Genomic DNA, 9,117 nt, shown 5'->3' with positions numbered 1-9,117 from the left:
CGCAGCAGAACGCCCTCCATCGCCCACCACGTCACAGCTCCTGAATCCGGATAAGCTCACCGTTATTAACTGCAACAATGGACTACTACTGCTGTAGGGAATCCATACAATACAACGAGACCTCGCTTTTTTGAAAGAAAGAAGAGGCAGAGCAGAGGTGTGAGAGAACAGTAATAAAGGAAGCGAGGAAGGTCAGTCAGACCTCAGCCAGTGTATACTCGCAGAAGTCAAGACAGACAGACACCGTCGTGTTGTTGCCGCGCCATCCTGAGGAGAGATGATACTCGTGGCGATCATGGCGGAGCTACTGGAGGAGTACACGACGGCGGTGGCACGCGCCGTGGAGCGCCTGCTCTCATCCGCGGCGCCGCGGCGCATCCTGCCGCGCCGTGTTCGCTTCCTCGTCCTCCGGAGCCTCCCCTTCGCGTCCCCACCACCACCACCGATGGCTGCTGCGCCACCGCCGTCGCCCCACGCCGCCGTGGCTGCTGCGCCACCGCCGTCGCCCCACGCCGCCGTCCTTACCAGCTGATCTGCTGTCTAGCGCTGTACTTGAGCTCTACATCTCTTCTTCTGCGTCTCTCTCAAGTGTTCTGCTGGATCAGCGCTTCCATTCGCTGCTGGCCGGGTGGATGTGGTGTGGTGGATATAGTAGATAGCTAGGGAACCGATTGCTGTGTGTGTAACAAAACGCAGGATGGAAATTATATTGACTGCTATACGTATATGTATGCTTATACAGATATGTATTTGTTTGCAGGTTGGAAATTACTAGACACTATTGTTAACAGACCTCGAGCAAATTTAGTCTTCTTTCCCCGTAATTAAATTTTGACAAAAACAAAATAACCATATGTCTGTGTTAGTGTGTATGTGTTCCATATAGTCAGTGCCCGTGAGTTGCAACGGGAACATATAATATCTCGATAACTTATATATATATATGTTATACAGTTATGGGATGGATGACAACATCCACGAGCCGTCTCGGATGACATCAAAGTGAAACTCGGCCCTGCAGCACACGGGCAGTGACCTAGCAGTGTATTATATAAGATTTAATAAGACCATTTAATGGTAAAAATTCAAGAATGATCTTTCATAGAATGTCATAGTTTAGATATTTAAATCAATAAATATAAAATAAACATAATCATAACTGTCTATTTAATCTAGTTTTTTTCCATAATATGATTAAGGTACTCTTGTATATTTCTAGGAATGTTAAATCAATATGTGTTCCCCTCGTATATCAACAGATCAATAAATAAATTCCTACGCAGAGTCGCACCATCATGTAAAAAATGTTATCAGCAATATTATCCTCAACTACAAATTACATATATGCTATTATTCTCACTATGCTAAGTTGCGCTTTTAAACCACTGTCCCACCACTCTATAATGTGTAGAGCAAAATGACCAAAAAAAGTTATCAACTTTTTTATATTATGAAATTATAAACATAACATCTATATATATATGACATAATATTTGTAAGTAATTACCCTTTTAAGTCGATTGGAGCATCAGGTCGAATTGAATGTCGCCACATATAAATATCATGTGACCATCCGGTACGTTTGACACAATATGCGGCCTTATATTTTTTTTCGAAATAAGAGGAATAGCTTCCCAAAATCTTTTTAGTGGTATATCGTTGCACCATTATGGAGTAGGTGTAAAATTAAACACAGACACATATTTGTTTGCATGATTAATAACGAAAAACACATAGCATGTAGAGTATCTTCATGGCATAAGAACCTGCAAACCATGAGACATTAGCATTCTATGTTCGTACAATTTAACTATATAGATCAAAGGAGTCTGACTTACAAATTTGCAAAGTGTGATGTAATAATTCATTTAAGGCCAATTATTTAATGTTTCTGCCAACTCTATCGCGCTAGGATCCTTATAAGAATTCGCTTCTTCGTGAAAACCACACATTTCCTAGAGAAAATATAACAATATAATAAATAAAGAAATAAATATAAGATAATATCATACATGCATTAACAATATTTAAATAACAAACTTACACAGAAATGCAGGTCCATATAGTGTTTTGTAATCTTTCATTTTACAATAGACAACCTCTTCGGTTCATTATGGGCAAGAATTCGAACAACCATGTTAAAACAATCTATAGGCACATCTTTATTCACATTTAACAATTCATGTAGTGTCTTGACAGCCAAATCTATAAAGTATGGTTTGAAGCTTCGGACCCATTTAGCCCTGTATAGCAACTTTATATAACAAATATTCAATTATATCTGAATAATACACTTAACTTTACTATTAAATAAATAAATAAAATATGAGGAACTTACTCTAAAATTGTGCCATCTTGAATTGCCATGATATAATCGTATAGAAACTCTATCGTATCAGCTTTTGTCACAGACATATCCTTGGTGGAAAGACCAATCATTAAAGAGTCATTGCCACACCCATCAATAGAGGTTGGAGTAGGGGTGACATCATTCTCTTCTTTGGCACATATTTCTTCAAAATATAATATTATAGGATCATCTTCGGGGCTAATCTGAGGGCTTCGTTTCCTCTTGTTAGGATTTGATGACGGTTCTAAAACCTCAACATCACTGGAGTCAGTCTCATTGTCTTATGTAATTTTGTTTGTATTACTTTTATATAACAGACATCCCTTTCTCTTGTTCAAATCCGAAGACAATAAAATAGCGGCCAATTTTGGCCTAAAGTTTTTTATATCGTCCTGCAAAGTATAGGTGTACATTTTGGTCGGGCCTGATGGGCCGGCCTGAAGCACGAAAAAAAGCACGGCCCAGGCACGGCATGACACGAAATATTTTAGTGTCGGGCCGACACGACACGATATATCGGGCCGGGTTTGGGCCGAGGTCGCGGCCCATGGGCGGGCACGAGCACGGCCCGTTTAAGACAGATACGAAATGGCCCATATAGAGGCACGAAAAGGCTCATATATTTATTAAAATCACACTTCATTCGACACTTTCATGTACTTGATAAAGAACACAAAGCTAGAGATAATGTTAGTTAGATGTTTTTTGTAGCTTTAAATTAGAGTATGTGATGTAATTTTATTTTTGTTATGAATATTAGATAATGAACTGAACTTACGAACTTTATATAGAGCTGATTCTAACAAAATGATTTGTAAACGAGGTAGTCATTGCATAGCTCGGGTAACTTAATACAAATATTAAGTTTGCTTTTGATCAAATTTATTTGTCTTACCTTTTTATTTGTTTTATTAAATTTGTTTTGAATTTCGGGCTCTGATGTGAATTTCGGGCCCTGATGTGAATTTCGGGCCAAAAATTGAATTTCGGGCCCTAATGTGAATTTCGGGCCGCCCGAAATGAGCCCGACACGTTTAAGCAATTACGGGCCGGGTCGTGGGCCGGCCTGACACGGCCCGAAATTCAAACGGGCCGGGCTGGCCCGAAATTTAAACAATACGGGCTTTTTCGGGCTTGGGCCGGGCGGCCCGAATGTACACCTATACTGCAAAGTAAGAAAATACATGGTGTTATTTTTCAGATAACTGTAGGTATGTATATGATAACTGTTTCTAATATACCTGTGTTAAATTGTCTGGTAGTTCGACTCTTGTCCAGTACTCCATATAGTTAAGTAGGAAAAGTGCACACCAGGAACTACATTAAAAAATCAAATTAAATATGTTTCCAATTTAAATGAAACATTTTTAAAACGATCGAATATATATATATATATGTCTGCTTGGCATCTTTAAACTCTATAAGTTTCCAATGTCAAGAGACAACTTGAAGGTCTAGCCAATTATGGTCTTTAAGTTTCATGTAATGCGACACACCATCTATTTGCTTTTGCAAACCCTTTAGCTACAAAACAAAATTAGTAAATCACATCAACAAATTACTCATAACCACAAACAAAATTAGTAACGAGTTTTATTTACTCACAACACAATCGAGATCTTTATGACCTAATGAAGAACCCAATGAATCGAGTATTTGTATCTCTCGTCTTTTGGCGTTAAGCACAACAAGATACCAGTGAAGTTCACAAATGTTTATAGGTATGAACACCTACAAAATACTTATATATATTATGTTTCATAAGTATCATACGATGATTTTATAACTAAACTCATATATAGTAAATTATTTTGTTACCATGTCATGTTGAAGATATAATAATACCCTTCGCTCAACTTGAGATCTTTCGCTAGTTTCACGGTATATATCATCAAATTCTGGATCATCACCAGCATCTCATTTAAAAAATTTACCGACAAATGTAATCTCTATGTGGACTGTACCACTTGGATGCTGCTTCATATGTCCTTGTGCTATCAATAAGTATATGTAAGAATTTATGACTTGCAAATACATGTACAAATACTATATTTAGTTAAAATACATAAATTTGTCTGTGCCCGCGTACCAAAAAATATATTACCTCATCCCCAAAATAAGAATCTGATTAAAATATACATTCCATAAATTTCCTGAGAGCCAACGCATACAAGTTCTACATCCATTGTCGTATAAGGAATGTTTTTAATTGATTCGATAAGGGCCAAATCACCTTGATTACACATATAATCTAGAAACCAATCATACATAGAATGGTCGAATTTTATTAGTTTAAAACATACGAAATGATCAAATAGTAATAGTAGAGATAACTAATACACAATTGTAATACCTTCTTGAACAATTACACTTGACATGTCCTTTTTTGGTTTATTGTGCTCTAATGCAAATTTGTATTCATCTATTAGCGCTAGATAATTTATCTTTGTTCTAGATATATCTTTTTCATTGGAATGTATAGGAAGTCTGGTATGCTCATATATTTTTGCATCGAGGGGTGATTCATTATCAACTTTTGAATGCTTGTCCAATTAGCTATAATCAACGGGTATTTCATTTGTCTCGTCTGAAGAATCCATCAAGATGAAATAATGCTACATATATTGCGAATAAAATAATCTAAATATACCGATCCACTGGCACGACCGAGATAGAAGAAAATATGTTCCGGTGAGCAGTGACGGAGGACGCACAAAAATTAAGGTATGGCAGATTTTATATAGAACTACATGTACAAATCTATATATGTGTGTGTATATATACGTTTTAGTTGACAACAAACAATTTAATATAAAGCAATAACTTAAAGTATTTTACAGCAAACAAATATAAAATAAGGACAAAGCTTCTCAAATAAACGTATTCAATCACACGATTTAGTTGGATTGAATGCGTGAAACCCATCAAATAAATGTTTTTAATGTTTTCTCGGCACTGGTATTCACACAACTTCATTGAATCGAACAGGCAGAGTCTCTCAAAACCTTTTTCACTCACATAATTCAGTTTAATGCTTTCTGAAAGGATATGCTACTTACTCTTGTTACTCACGCAGTAGTAGATGAGGGACTCACGCAATAGTAGATGAGGGGTCAGAGAAACTGCCAAACCGGGGAAGGCAAAGATAAGCTAGTAGATAATTGTGTTGTCGTGCCCTGTACTTTTTAGCTGTCAATAACATCTTTCTCCCCCCTGCAGTCCTGGAGGCATAGGCACGCAACGCAGAGTCAAGCAGCGGGCACAAACGTGAGTGGCGGTCCTGCAGACGGTGGAGCGGGCGAGCGGCGGCCTACGGAGAAGCGAGACAACGAGGAACTCACACAGAAGCTGCTGATATGGCTGCTTAGCCTCACGCGCAAACTGCGACCGGCAGCGAAGCGGAGAAGATGAATGCTTTGGCCAGCGTGAGCCAAGGCCATGGGCTAGAACAAGTATGGCGTGTGCCATAGCTATCTGCGTCCGTTCGATCAAGGCGGGTAGTTACTCATGATATGCATGCATGTGATTGAGGTGATTAGGTTAGCATCTCCAAAAGGCTGTTAATATGACCGCTAATATGTTTTTTAGGAAGGGAAACATAAAAACTGAGGTCCAACATATACCGTAAATCTGCCCCAAATTTTAGCGACGCTAATCCTTCGTGACGAGCTACGCATATCTTCACGGTCGTGATGCGCCCCCAATCTCCCCTTGCGTCTTCTCCTGCGCGCCATCAAACTATTCTCGTGTGTTTCCCTTTTCCACAAGCCTCTCTGTAACACCCCTGGTGTTACTGTAACTAAAACTTGAGCATGGCATCATAAGCATTGGCATTGCATATGTTTGACACACCTAGAGTGCATTCACTAGGCAAAAATTTCAAACAAGTTGTATTGTTTTAATGTTTTGCAAATAGGACCCTGGATAGGAAGCTTTAACCCTAAATAGGCATTAAAGGGGTAAAATTTAACCCAAATTGAGAAAACCTAAATACTTTAGGGTAATAGTTATAAAATATCCCCAAAGATAAATTTGAATCACATTTATACCCTCGAGATACCAGAAACCCTAATTGGAACCCTGGAAAACCCTAAAACTAAACCCTAGGGGCCTATGTGCAAAATTAGCCCACTTTTGGGCTAAAGTGCAAAAACCAAGCCAAATAAGTACTTTAAGTCATTTGGTTCACAAATATGTGGACTTGAAAGCCAAACCCTAAGTTTTGGACTCATTTGCAAAAAGGACCTCAATTTTAATTCCTATGCTAAGTCTGAAATCAGGGTTATAGGCCCAACTTTGGGGCTGTGTAGCTTTCAAGATAGTGAGAATTCATATTAGGTCACCGCATCAAAATTGTAGCCCAATTAAAGGAGAACAAGTTTGCTTAAGAGTGCAAGCCATGTTGTGGAGAAAATATTGGAGATAATTATGCTCAAAGTTTGACTGTCAGGCTAGTTTCATTCTGAAATTCAGCTTTTCAGTGTAACAGGGTCGACTTTGAGTGTGAATTAAACCTTGATCCAGTGCCCAAATGAGTTCAATCTCTATAGTCGAATTGTAGCTGGTATGTAGCACTACAACTTTGATGCAGAGCTTTGGGTGAGTTGCCATGAAACATTTGGAGAAAACCTGCCCTAAATCTTGATTGTCAAGTGCACAGAATAAAATTCTGATGGTACAGTGTCTACACTGGATCAGACCGCCAGCGCGGCTGTCCTCACCGCCGACGACCTGTCCGCGCCGCGATTTGCGCCGGGGTTGTGATGATCGGACGGCGAGCATCTCTGGGCGAAGATCTTTTTGCTCCGGGTAAGATCGTCGTGGTGGAGGGCACTAACTCCGGCTGCCACGCGACCATCTCTCCTCCCGGCCGTGTCCGGTCATCGGCGCCGCTCCCCTCCGTTCATCCACACCGCACTGATGTGACTGCGTTACTGTCGCGGCAGGGACGTGGCAAGCCCGTAAGAATGGCTATTGCTTGACGCCGCCGTTGATCGCCAGCAAAGACCGGCAATGGTTATCACCATGGCCATGGCAGTGGCTTACTGCGCCTATAAATTCATCGCCTCCTCACCCTCTCCGTTCAAATCAACTGAGCACAACTCTTCGTCTCTAAATTGCGAAGCTGTAGCACCCGCCTACACCCTCAATTAGCCACTATAGCCGGAGAATCGCTTACTTCCCCCAATCACAGTTTCCGCCGCCGTGAACCCGACCTCGCCGTGGCCTGTGCAATTGAGGTCAGTTCAAACCTTCTGCTCCCTCGTTTGAGTGATCTCACATACCCGTGATGCTCATAGACCCGCCCAATTGAAATAAACCGTCACCAATCACCAGGAACACGCTGGGTTAGCCGTAGTACGTGCTGTCCTCGTGGGCAGAGCGAAATAGATCACCAAATATGAAATTGATTGGGGGGAAATGGTCCTTAGAACTCGAATTTGGTTTAATCCAAAGCTGGGCACTAGTCCTTGTCCCAATCGGCCGGCGCAGACAGCTCGCCGGAGCTCGGCCGTGCTCCACGCCGTCAGGGACTTAGCTGTGTGAAGGAATAGAAAGTCGGGGGCTTATCTGCAAGTTGTCAGTGACTGATTCAAATAGTGTCTGAACCCATTCGCAGTTTGACAGAAACGCGGGGGCCGTTCTGCAAAACCGCCAGGGCGCGCGCAAGCGCTTTCCCCCTCCGAGCTGGGCTACTGGGCTGAAATCAGCCCAGTACTATTCATCTATTTCCTTTTTCTTTTATTTCCAGAGCCAAAACAATTATAAAAAAATGTAGAAAAATGGTAAAATTGTGAAATCAATTTTCCTAGGCTTGTTATTTTCCCTAGAATTTAATAAAAATAGTTTTGTGATTTTTAGTGGAAATAAGAAATTTTAGGGTATTTAAAGTAGTTAAAAATATTGGTTATGAATTTTTAGAAAATAATTGGAAAGTCCAAAAATGCCCAAACTTTTTGCGGGAACTTTAAACAATATTTAGAAGCCTTGGGTAGGGTTTGAGTTGATTTGGACCATGTTTGATAACTAGAACCCAAAACACCCCCCTGCCCTATGAACTCCTTTACCGACTCCGGAAACCCTAAGTTCTCGGAGTTCCGTGAAGGAAAGTTGTACTCAAGACATAGATAATAAGTTTATATTATCTTTGCATCCTCATGAGCATCCCATGGCATCCATTCTTATACCTATGTATGGTTATGATTAGAACGTGAAGAAGAAATAGAAGTCACCGAAGACAGGACACCACCACCTTCGGATTCGCAAGCAGGCAACTGCTTCTACTTCGATATTTGTGGATCCGAACCCGACTCACCTGTGAACGAAGGCAAGCCCCGGTGCATTTGCCACCTTCCTTGATGTTTTTAAAAATCTTTCTCACTTGATTGCTGCATTAGGTGATAGGAGTTGCTTGATAAAACCATTCCTGCATTACCTTCCTTGATCTTGATTACCCTCCTTGAAACCCTGTTTTTACAAAAAGGTTTTACTAAGCTTAGCCTTGCTTTAGAAAACAAAATGTTTTGTTTTTACAAAATATGATATGGCAAAGGTGGGTGGGATGTTTTCGAAAATAAAACTTGATGGTGAATCCATCACGGCCGTGATGGATTCAACATCGGAAAAGATGTACCTCTGCCAGGTACCAAGTTTTTGGGTTAAAAGATTAAGCTAAGACCGGGCGGGTGACTTGCACGAGAAAGGAGTCTCGGTGTAGTGTCTCCGTCTGAGTCGATTAAGGACCTTGTCGATGTAGGCTTGATGAT

The sequence above is a fragment of the Zea mays genome, chromosome 2 (assembly GCF_902167145.1).
Source record: "Zea mays cultivar B73 chromosome 2, Zm-B73-REFERENCE-NAM-5.0, whole genome shotgun sequence".
Taxonomy (NCBI): domain Eukaryota; kingdom Viridiplantae; phylum Streptophyta; class Magnoliopsida; order Poales; family Poaceae; genus Zea; species Zea mays.
The sequence above is the reverse complement of the archived record's forward strand: the minus strand, read 5'-3'. Positions refer to the sequence as shown.